Below are 11,204 nucleotides of genomic sequence, written 5' to 3'. Positions count from 1 at the left end.
TCTTCGAGGAGGTTGTAGCTTCCTTGTCCCCTCCCTCGCTTTCCTCCAAAGGCACAACCTCCAACATCCTGACTAGCATGGGATCCGGCGTGGTCTCGGGGAGGGGGGCCGGACACCTGATTAGCTTTGCTTTCGCTATGCACTCCTGTTTAAAGGACAACTCTTTTAGGGGCGATTTTATGATAAATATACGGATAGCAAGTCCGGGCACAAGGCTACTTACTTGAGTATCTGGACGATTGCAGCTAAGACCTGCGTCCTCCGTAGAATCCGGACACACTACTTGCGGTCCGAAGAACAATTTGTACATTTCCACGGGCGTCATGCCAAGAAAATGTTGGAGAACTCGTGGTCCCTCCGGGTTGAACTCCCACAGACGGAGGGGGCGACTGTCAGATTTCGGGTTCCGGCAGACCCTTGAGGCTCGAACACTGGGGTGCGCACGGAGATTTTGCCTTCTACCTACCTGCACCCCTCCACCTCGCTGAGATCTAAGCTATGGAAAGAACAGCACAAGAGACACAGGGTTTATACTGGTTTGGGCCACCGTTGTGGTGTAACACCCTACTCCAGTGTGTGGTGTGGTGGATTGCCTCTTGGGCTGATGATGATGAGCAATACAAGGAAGAACAGCCTCGCGAGGGTCTGCTCTTGGCTGTGGGGATGAACTGCTAGGAGGAGTTCAGTCACCCTTCTCTCTCTCTCTCTCTCTCTCTCTCTCTCTCTCTCTGTGATGCTACTCAATCCAATTTTCCCTCCTTCTACCCTGTGGGTGGCTAGTCCTATTTATATGCAAAGGCCCTGGGCCTCTTCCCAAATATTGAGCGGGAAGGGCGCCAACAATTGGCCATTTTGAGGGGGAACATCTGGTACACTTATCCTGACTAAAGGTAGTCCTCGCCTGCCAAAGACTCTGGTGGTGACGCTGGCTTGGGCTCCACAATGACTTCCCCCCTTCCGTTGGACTGGTCTTGGTCTCGTTGCACCAAAACGGGTGCCTTTGCTTGATGCTCTCGCCTGCGCTTGCTCCCTTTGCAGCAAAGAGGAAAGGAGGACACTGCGCGGGCTGGCGCCCGCCTGGCGCCCTTGGTCATCATGGCTTGCGCCACGGGCACCTCGTGAGGTACCCCGCCTTCATCTCTCCGCCTCCTCGCGAGCCAGCCTGATGTGGCTGTGCCTGAGGAAGCTTCGTGTCGTCCGCCCCGTGAGGCTTGGCCCCTTGCGAGGGTCTTGTGTTTGCGTCGATGAAGACGGGCCGTCTTTAGCCCCCTTTGAGCCACACCGCGGGCCGCAGGCAGGCAAGTCTGGGGACCCCCGTTCCTAGAACGCCGACAGTAGCCCCCGGGCCCAAGGCGTGCCCGGACTTGGCCGTGCAGGGAGGCGAAAGGACAAGGGCGAAGCGCCGCAGGCCCTAACAGCCTGCGGCCTTGGGCGCCGCGTGGCGGTTGATTGGACGTGGGTGTCTCCACTTCCCCATGGCACCTCGGCAATTGCACGGATCGGACAAGTCCCTGCATGCAAAGCGGGTCATGATTACCTGCGATCGTGGAGGTCGGCGGTTGGCCTTCGCCGGCCATAATTACGGAACGGCACACACCCTTCCAGTCCATCCCTTCTTGCTTCTCCTTCTTCCCGATCCTTGCTTCGTCTTGCTGCGATGGCTCTGATCCGCCGGTTCTCGTCGGCAGAGAAGGGAAAGGCTCCCCGAGAGGAACCAAGCTGCTACCGCCGAAGAAACGGCTCGCCCTCCGCGGCCGGGATGAGGGGGCCCATCAGGTGGTGTTGAGGCCCTGGTGCGAGCGGGCACCGCCAGGGTTCCCACTTCCCTTGTACGCCCACATCGAGGGCCCTGAAGGAGTTGATGTCGATCGCCACGGGCGGCGCCGCCGTTGGCGCCGACGGGTCACGAAGGTGTGGGTCGTCCCCCCTGGGGTCCACACCAAGGGCTCCTCCTGAGAGTTCATGCTCCGCGCCACCATGCCTCCTCAGTCTTGGATTCACCTTCCTCCCTTCTTCGCCTCCATCATCCAGCAGGGAGAACTCCTGGAGCTTTGGTTGCAGCACGCCGGCTGCAGCACCCTCGCGACTGAAGCAAAGGTCGCGGTCGTTGCTCCGGGCGAGGTCTTCATGACTCGAGGCTGGAGCGAGATCGCCCGGGTTTGCAGGACAAGAGGCGCCTTCGCGATCCACTTCGAGTACGATGGTGCTTCGGTGATGTTCTTCAAGGTCTTCGATGCGAATGGGCGCCGGCTGGAGTGCTGCCCCGGGAGAGGTGGTCGGGACCCTGCTACGGCGAGGACTGGGCCCGCCGACCGCTCCCTTGGCAGATCCTCAGGCGGCGGAGGCATCGGAAGTTCCAGCTACTCCGGCGAGCTCTTCGCGACTCTAGAGACGAGCGACGACATCTACGAGCCCGCGAGCCGGTGCTGCTCCTGGAGCAGGGCGGGCTCATCAAGCCGTCGCTGACTCTGATCTGGATGGGGTTGGCGCCGGTGCTTGACGGCCCACTGTTGATGATGGCGTCTTTTGTAGGGGCGCGTGTAGTTAGCGTCCCTTTAGGATCTGTTCCCTGTGAGGAATTAAAGACGCGTCCCGTGGGGGCTTGTAAGGTGCCTGTGATCCTGTTTTGTTAATATAACCCTTGTTGTAGAACTGTGCGAGTTGCTCATTCCGTTTTAGCTCAGTTCTCCCTTTCGAACCACACGAGGGCTTGGTGCTCTGCGCCGACAGGTCCCAGTCCCAAGGCGGCTTCAGCCATCGCTGGTATGCCAGGTCGCGATGCCGTGGTCAAGGCCAGGAGGTGAGCGACCCGTGGTCCGGCAAGAGCCCCTGAGTCGCGATGCTCAGGAGGTCCCCTTTGGCGCTCAAGCAGCCATTGTTCGGTGAGAAAGGGGAGCGGCGTCGCTAACACGGGATTGCATTAGGTGCGGGGATGGTGCCACGGTAGCTGGTGCTTCCGGGTGGTGACTTATCTCAAGAATCAGGGGCCGTTCTCTGGTGTGTCGCCGGGTCCATGCATCGGCAGGCGTGACGTTGCTTGGCGAGGTCCTCGTGTGTCCCTCCCCTCTCGCCTTTGCTCCCCTTTCTGCTCTACGTCCTCGGGTCCTGGCCCTCGAGCGAGTCTCAGCCGTCGCTGGTATGCCAGGTCGCGATGCCGTGGACAAGGCTAGAGGGTGAGGGCTGGAGAGCCAGTAGGAGCCCTGAGTCGCCATGCTCAGGCACTCCCTTAACGTGCAAGCGGTTCGCGCGGATGAGAGTGAAGGAGACACCGCAAGGGCCTCGCGTGACGCAGCTCCTTTAGGAGATCCTGTAGACTTATCATAGAAAGAATGAGGGGTTGCCATGACAATTGACAGTCAGCCGTTGGTTGCTTCCGAGGGGCGATGAGGCACTGAAGGCTTGACGAGGTGGCGCCATGCGGGGCTGCCACGGCCAGAGCTCAGCCATTCAGGTTTGTCGGTGTTGCAGGGACGGACTCATGCGCAAGCGTCGTGCCGTTTGGGAGCAGTTCCATCAGTTGGCGTCAGTTGAGCGGGCAACTAGGTCAAACTCATTAGCCGCGAAGGAGTGGATTCATTCAAATAGATGCTGGGAAGGTGGACATCACTGGGTCAGGCCCGAGCGACTTGGGGATGATGCAGCCCGAGGGGCGCCCCCAACAAAGTAAGCTAACAACATGAAATAAAAGGGATACATGCCGCAGGGACGGACCCACGCGGCCTGGGAATAATGCAGCCCTGGGGGGCGCTCCCAGTTGGAAGTGAAACTTGAAAGATGTCACCTGATGATGTTGAGGACGAAGGAGTGTTGGTGTAGCAGACTCGATGGACTGCAGAAGCCGATCCTCATGAGCCCCCAGCCCCAGGGGCCTCGGGAGGCTCCGGAGGCGCTGGTGGTTCCTTGCGGACCATCTCCATCTCCGCCAGGGCTGTGGAACGCCTGGCCTCTTGAGCCTCCATGATGCCCCTCGTGAGGCGCTGGTACGTGGCAGCCGCGCTCGGCAAGCCGTAAGGCATGTGAACGTAGTTGTGGGGTGGACCTTCGCAGCGCCCCACTCGCGAGGGCCAGAGGTGCTCCAGAGAGGCGACTAGATTGAGCCCTGGTATGTCGATGCAGACGTGCAACCCACCATCCTCGCCTGGATGGGGAGCCACAGCTGGTAGGCGGCGGCCGCCTCTCATGACTCTTGACTCCTGTAGCTCCTGAATGGCCTTGCTAACGAACTCCTGAGGGTCTGGCTCTCCTTGCTTTACTCCTTCCTGAGGGGAACGTGCTTCGAAACACGTCTCCATGTGGTGCCCAAGCGCCTCCCTCGTGACCTTAGCCAGGTCGGTGGCCCTCCAGGGGAGAGCCCCCGAGCCCTTCCTGAGGAAGGCGCCGGGCGCGCTTTCCTATGCGATGGAAGGAAGTTCCCCCTGGGCAGGCGCGGGCCCTGAGGGGCCGGGCCGGACAATGTCTTCTTCTTCTTGGGGGCGGTCTCAAGAAGCCTCCTGCTTCCGCGATCCGGGTCTTCCAGTGACGCGGCCTGAAAGGCTCGTTCCAGGGAACACACCGCGTCCTTCTCTTCACAGGGCACCGTGATGACTCCGCCACTTCCTGACATCTTGAGGACGTTGTAGCCGTGGTGAGTTACAGCCATGAACTTGGCCAGCGCTGGGTACCCAAGGATGGCATTGTATGACAGGCGAATGTGAGCGACGTCGAAGTCGATGAGCTCGGTGTGGTAGTTGTCGCGTGTCCCAAAGGTGACTGGGAGGCGGACTTGCCCAATCGGGACCGTGGAGCCATTGGTGACTCCGGAGAAAGGCTTGGTCGGCTGAAGATGGTTGTAGGGCACTTGGAGATTGTTGAATGTTTCCACAGACAGGAAGTTGAGCCCTGCCCCGCCATCGATGAGGGTCCTGGTGACCACCATGTTGCTGATGATTGGGGAACAAAGCATCGGGAGGACTCCGGTTGTAGCTGCACACTTGAGCTGATCTGCTGAGCTGAACGTGATGGCGCACGCCGACCACCTGAGAGGGCGTGTGGCTTCCAGCTTGGGGAGGACTGCATTCACTTTGCGGGCGAACTGCTTGAAGATGCGTCGAGAGGCTGGAGCTTGAGCCCCGCCCAGGATGCAGGCGACTGCGTGCGGCTCCTGGAAGCCCCCAGCCCCCTCGTCCTGATGGCGGTCCTCGTTTCTCCTTGGCAGCAACGGCAGTGGAGGGAGGCCTGCGTTGCCTTGCGGGCGATCCTCGCGAGGCTGATCCCTCTGGTCTCCCTCGCGAGGCGGGTCTTGCCAGCGATCCTCGCGAGGTTGATCACGCCACCCTTGGCGCAGGCCGCGGTCTTCCCAGCGTCCTGCGTTCCTTCCTCCTCCTCGACCGTAGCCCCGGTCCCCGCGGTCGGGGCGACGACCGTTCCTTCCTTCTTGCATGGCTCGGAGCTCTTGACATTCATTGGTGTTGTGGGTGTGGAGGTCGTGGTACACACAGTACCGACTGCCCTTGGGAGGTTCGGGCAGATCTCTGCCCCGCTTGGTGTCTGGTTCTGCCGCGAGCACGGCAGCCCCCTTGCACTTCACATCCTTGGCCTTGGGCTTCTTCTCTTCTGGGTTGGTTACCCTTCCTCAGCCCTGGCGCACTTGGTTGCCAAGTTGAACAACTCCAAGGAAGTGCACAGTTCTTCATGCATGGCCAGCTCCTCCTTCATCTTGACATCGCGCACGCCGTCGGAGAAGGCTGAGATGATGGCCTCCTCGGTCACCTTGGGAATCTTGAGGCGTGCATTGTTGAAGTGCTGGATGTACTTCTGCAAGGTCTCTCTGGGTTGTTGCTTGATGCGGCGCATGTCGCTCATGGCGGGTGGCCGGTCGCGAGTACCTTGGAAGTTGGCGATGAAGCAGGTGCGCATCTCGTCCCAGGAGGAGATCCTGCCTGGGGCCAGGTTCAGGAGCCAGGTGCGGGCCCCGTCCTTGAGAGCCATGGGAAACCAGTTCGTCGTGACCTTCTCGTCTCCGTTGGCAGCTTCAATGCCCAGCTCATAGAGCTGGAGGAACTCCGCAGGGTCAGCCGTGCCGTCGTAACGAGGAGGCAGGTCTGGCTTGAACTTGCCGGGCCACGTGACACTGCTGTGGCCACGGGAGGCCTTGGGTGACGAAGAGCTTGGTCTTGCATGCCCCCACGCACTGCAGCTGGGAGCAGCGCGAGGTCTTCACGCGCGGGGGCAGGAGCATGGTCGCGACATGCTGGAGCAGGGAGCGCCCGGGCAGCTTCTTGCGGGCGAGGGACTTCTTGGCAGCTCTGCTCTTGCCGCGCTGGCACCTGACGGAGCGGGTTCCGCCCAGGGGCCACGCGCCTTGGAGCCATGGCGCCTTCTTGAGGAGGAGGCGGCCGGGGCGCCGCCGGAGCTTTGTTGCCCGCGCGGGGCGGGGTGCGGTGCAGCGGAACAGACGGCGCAGGAGAGCCCCCTGCGGCGCGGACGAGCTCGGCGACGCGGTCGAGCCATTCTTCATAGACGTCGTCGACGGGACGGTAGCGCAGGAGCTCGTTTGATGCGATGACCGCAGCTCGAGCCTCCATGGGTGCGCGTAGCGCGCGGGACGAAGAACCAGCTGGGGTGAGCGAGGGAGTAGCGGTGCGGCCGTCTTGCCGCACGGACAGATGCTGAGACGACGCTTGCTGCTTGTCCCCCGCCGGGCCGGTGGCGGCGTTGATGGTAGGTGATGGGGAACGGCGAGGACGCCCGCCGACAGGAGCCGTCTGGGCAACGCGGGAAGCGAGAGCGGCCCGGCGCTTGGCGCGGGCCCGACGAGCGTTAGACATGGACGCGATGGTCGGAGGAGAACGGGGTGGTGGAAGACGAATTCCGGCGCACCCCTACCTGGCGCGCCAAATGTCAGATTTTGGGTTCCGGCAGACCCTTGAGGTTCGAACACTGGGGTGCGCGCGGAGATTTCGCCTTCTACCTACCTGCACCCCTCCGCCTCGCTGAGATCTAAGCTATGGAAAGAACAGCACAAGAGACATAGGGTTTATACTGGTTCGGGCCACCGTTGTGGTGTAACACCCTACTCCAGTGTGTGGTGTGGTGGATTGCCTCTTGGGCTGATGATGATGAGCAATACAAGGAAGAACAGCCTCGCGAGGGTCTGCTCTTGGCTGTGGGGATGAACTGCTAGGAGGAGTTCAGTCACCCTTCTCTCTCTCTCTCTGTGTGATGCTAATCGATCCGATTTTCCCTCCTTCTACCCTATGGGTGGCTAGTCCTATTTATAGGCAAAGGCCCTGGGCCTCTTCCCAAATATTGAGCGGGAAGGGCACCAACAATTGGCCACTTTGAAGGGGAACATCTGGTACACTTATCCTGACTAAAGTTAGTCCTCGCCTGCCAAAGACTCTGGTGGTGACGCTGGCTTGGGCTCCACAATGACTTCCTCCCTGCCGTTGGACTGGTCTTGGTCTCGTTGCACCGAAACGGGTGCCTTTGCTTGATGCTCTCGCCTGTGCTTGCTCCCTTTGCACCAAAGAGGAAAGGAGGACACTGCGCGGGCTGGCGCCCGCCTGGCGCCCTTGGTCGTCATGGCTTGCGTCACGGGCACCTCGTGAGGTACCCCGCCTTGATCTCTCCGCCTCCTCGCGAGCCAGCCTGATGTGGCCGTGCTTGAGGAAGCTCCGTGTCGTACGCCCCGCGAGGCTTGGCCCCTCGCGAGGGTCTTGGGTTTGCGTCGATGAAGACGGGCCGTGCTAGGCCCCCTTTGAGCCACACCGCAGGCCACAGGCAGGCAAGTCTGGGGACCCCCGTTCCCAGAACGCCAACAGCGACGTTTGTAGGGCAGAACTCGGCGAATTAAAATAACCTGCATCACCATGACCAGACTGATGTCTCTTTCTAGGAGATCTCGGATGCGGCCCTACAACAGGGGCACGTCCTTTGCCGACCCCCAATCCAGCCCCTTATTGACCCATGACGCCAGTCGTGGCGGGGGACCCAAGCGGAAAGCAGGCAGCGCCACCCACTTCGTGCTCCTGGGAGCTGTGATATAAAACCACTCTCGTTGCCATAAGCTGGACTCCCATTGAAAAGAGCCCTCGGCCATGGAGCACCAGCATTCTTGCTTATAAAAGCACCTCCGCACTCCGCGTGCCATCCCTCTATCATCTTCGGCACTACTTTGAAGGTCTTGAGCCATAGTCCGAAGTGAGGAGTAATACGGAGGAAGGCTTCACACACGACGATGAATGAGCAAATATGGAGGATGGGCTCCGGAGCTAAGTCGTGAAATTCTAGCCCATAATAAAACATGAGCCCCCTCACGAAGGGATCTGTCGGGAAGCCTAGCCCCCAAAGGAAGTGAGACATGAACACCACACTCTCACCAGGCTTGGGAGTGGGAATGACATGCCCTTGAGCAGGCAGCCTATGCGAGATTTCGCCGGTCAAGAACCTGGCCTCTCTCAACTTCAGCACGTCCTCCTCCGTGACAAAGGAGGGCATCCATCGGCCTCGAAGGTCGGAACCGGACATTGTCGAAGGTCCGAAGCGCCTGAAATCTGGAGCCTTGGGTGTTGGAACTCGAGGCGGAGGGCGAACTCGTTTGAGATTGAAAGAAAGGAGTAAGGCATTGGTCTCTTTGTAAGAGGTTGAATACCATGGGCCCTCCCCGTGACCGTTTGGGACTCGCCTTTGATCGAGAAAACATACCAACGGGTACGACTGGGTTACCCACGCCCGTACTGATGAGAATCCCGGAATAAGGGGACACAATCTCTGCTTTAACAAGACATGCCAAGGAAACCACCTCGCTAGACGCGCTGAGGTGGGACAGTTAAACGATTTGAATAAAGACTTGGCCGTGGTGTGATGTCACGCTACGGAATACGTCAGCAGATTAGATTTGTGTAGATACTATTCTCTCTATGGCAATATGTGGAAACTTATTTTGCGGAGCCGGACACTACCTTTGTGTTCAAAATCTTCTATGAAGTACTTGGAGGAGGAACCCGCCTTGCAATGCCAAAGACAATCTGCGCGCCGGACTTGTCGTCATTGAAGCCTGGTTCAGGGGCTACTGAGGGAGTCCTGGATTAGGGGGTGTCCGGATAGCCGGACTGTACCTTCGTCCGGACTCCTGGACTATGAGGATACAAGATTGAAGACTTCGTCCCGTGTCCGAAAGGGACTTTCCTTGGCGTGGAAGGCAAGCTTGGCGATACGGATATGTAGATCTCCTACCATTCTCACCGACTCTGTGTAACCCTAGCCCTCTCTGGTGTCTATATAAACCGGAGGGTTTTAGTCCGTAGGAAGAACAATCATACCATAGGCTAGCTTCTAGGTTTTAGCCTCTCTGATCTCGTGGTAGATCTACTCTTGTACTACCCATAACATCAATATTAATCAAGCAGGACTTAGGGTTTTACCTCCATCAAGAGGGCCTGAACCTGGGTAAAACATATTGTCCCCTGCCTCCTGTTACCATCCTCCTTAGATGCACAGTTCGGGACCCCCTACCCGCTATCCGCCGGTTTTGACACCGATAGAGTCCCATCCGGACACGGGACGAAGTCTTCAATCTTGTATCTTTATAGTCCAACACTCCAGCCAAAGGATATAGTCCGGCTGTCCGGAGACCCCCTAATCCAGGACTCCCTCAGTAGCCCCTGAACCAGGCTTCAATGACGATGAGTTCGGCGCGCAGATTTGTCTTCAGCATTGCAAGGCGGGTTCTTCCTCCGAATACTCCGTAGAAGATTTTGAACACAAGGATAGTGTCCGGCTTTGCAAAACAAGTTCCACATACCACCACAGAGAGAATAATATTTCCACAAATCTAATCTGCTAACATGTTTAGCAACAAGACATCACGCCATGGCCTGGTCATTATTCAAACCATTTTTCTCAACCAGCGCCGCACATATTGCGAGGCGGTTTTCTTGACACGTCTTGTCGAAGCACAGACCGTGTCCCCCTTATTACAGGATTCTCATCAATACGGACGTGGGTAACCCAATCGTGCTCGTTGGTATGACTCCTCGATTTTAGGCAAGGCCCAAACGACCACGAGGAGGACGCTTGATATTCACCCTCTTTATAAAGAGGCCAAGGCATGTCCTTTTTTCCTTCTCGTACTCAATCGAATCCTTCCCCCGCCTCGAGTTCCAACACCCAAGGCTCAGGTCAGGCGCTTCGGACCATTAACCATGTCCGGATCCAACCTTCAAGGTCGGTGGATGCCTTCCTCTATCATAGAGGAAGACATCAATAAGCTAAGAGAGGCCAGGTATTTAACCGACGAAATCTGGCACAGGCTGCCTGCTCGAGGGCAGGTCATTCCCACTCCCGAACTCGGCGAGAGCGTTGTATTCATCTCTCACTTCCTCCAAGGGCTAGGCCTCGCTCTGGATCCCTTTGTTAGGGGGCTAATGTTTTATTATGGGCTGGATTTCCATGACCTGGCCCCGGATTCCCTCCTTCACATCTCATCGTTCATCGTCGTATGTGAGGCCTTCCTCCGCATTACCCCACACTTCGGCCTGTGGCTCAAGACTTTCAATGTGAAGCCGAAGATGATGGAGTGGCGACACGTAGAGTGCGGAGGTGCCGTAATAAGCAAAAGCGCTGATGTTCCATGGCCAGAGGGTTCCTTCCCGGAGGTGTCTAGTTTATGGCAACGGGAGTGGTTTTATATCACAGCTCCCCGGAGTACCAAGTGGGTAGCCGCCCCGTCCTTTCGCTCGGGCCCTCCACCACAACTGACGTCACGGATCAACAAGGGGCTGGACTGGGGGCCAGTAAATGATGTGCCGATATTGCAGAGTCGCATCCGAGATCTCCTCGAGAGAGATGTCAGCCTGGTCACGGTAATGCAAGTCATGCTAGTTCGTCGGGTCCCGCCTTGCAAACGTCGACCCCTCCGTATGTGGGAATTCAACCCGGAGGGACCGCGAACTATTCAGCACTTCCTCGGCATGATTCTCGAAGAGATGTACAAATTGTTCTTCTGACCACAAATAAAGTGTTCGGACACCACCGCAGATGCGGGTCTGAGCTATGATCGCCCAGATACCCAAGTAAGAAATCCCGTGGCCGAACATGCTATCTTTTTATTTATCACGACATCATTCTGAAAAGTCGCTCTTTGACCAGGACTAGGTAACAAAGGCGAAGATGATCAGGTGTTCGGCCCCCCTTCCCGAAGGCTCAGCAAATCCAGTACTAGC

This window comes from Triticum dicoccoides, chromosome 1A (genome assembly GCF_002162155.2).
Source record: "Triticum dicoccoides isolate Atlit2015 ecotype Zavitan chromosome 1A, WEW_v2.0, whole genome shotgun sequence".
Lineage (NCBI taxonomy): Eukaryota > Viridiplantae > Streptophyta > Magnoliopsida > Poales > Poaceae > Triticum > Triticum dicoccoides.
The sequence above is the reverse complement of the archived record's forward strand: the minus strand, read 5'-3'. Positions refer to the sequence as shown.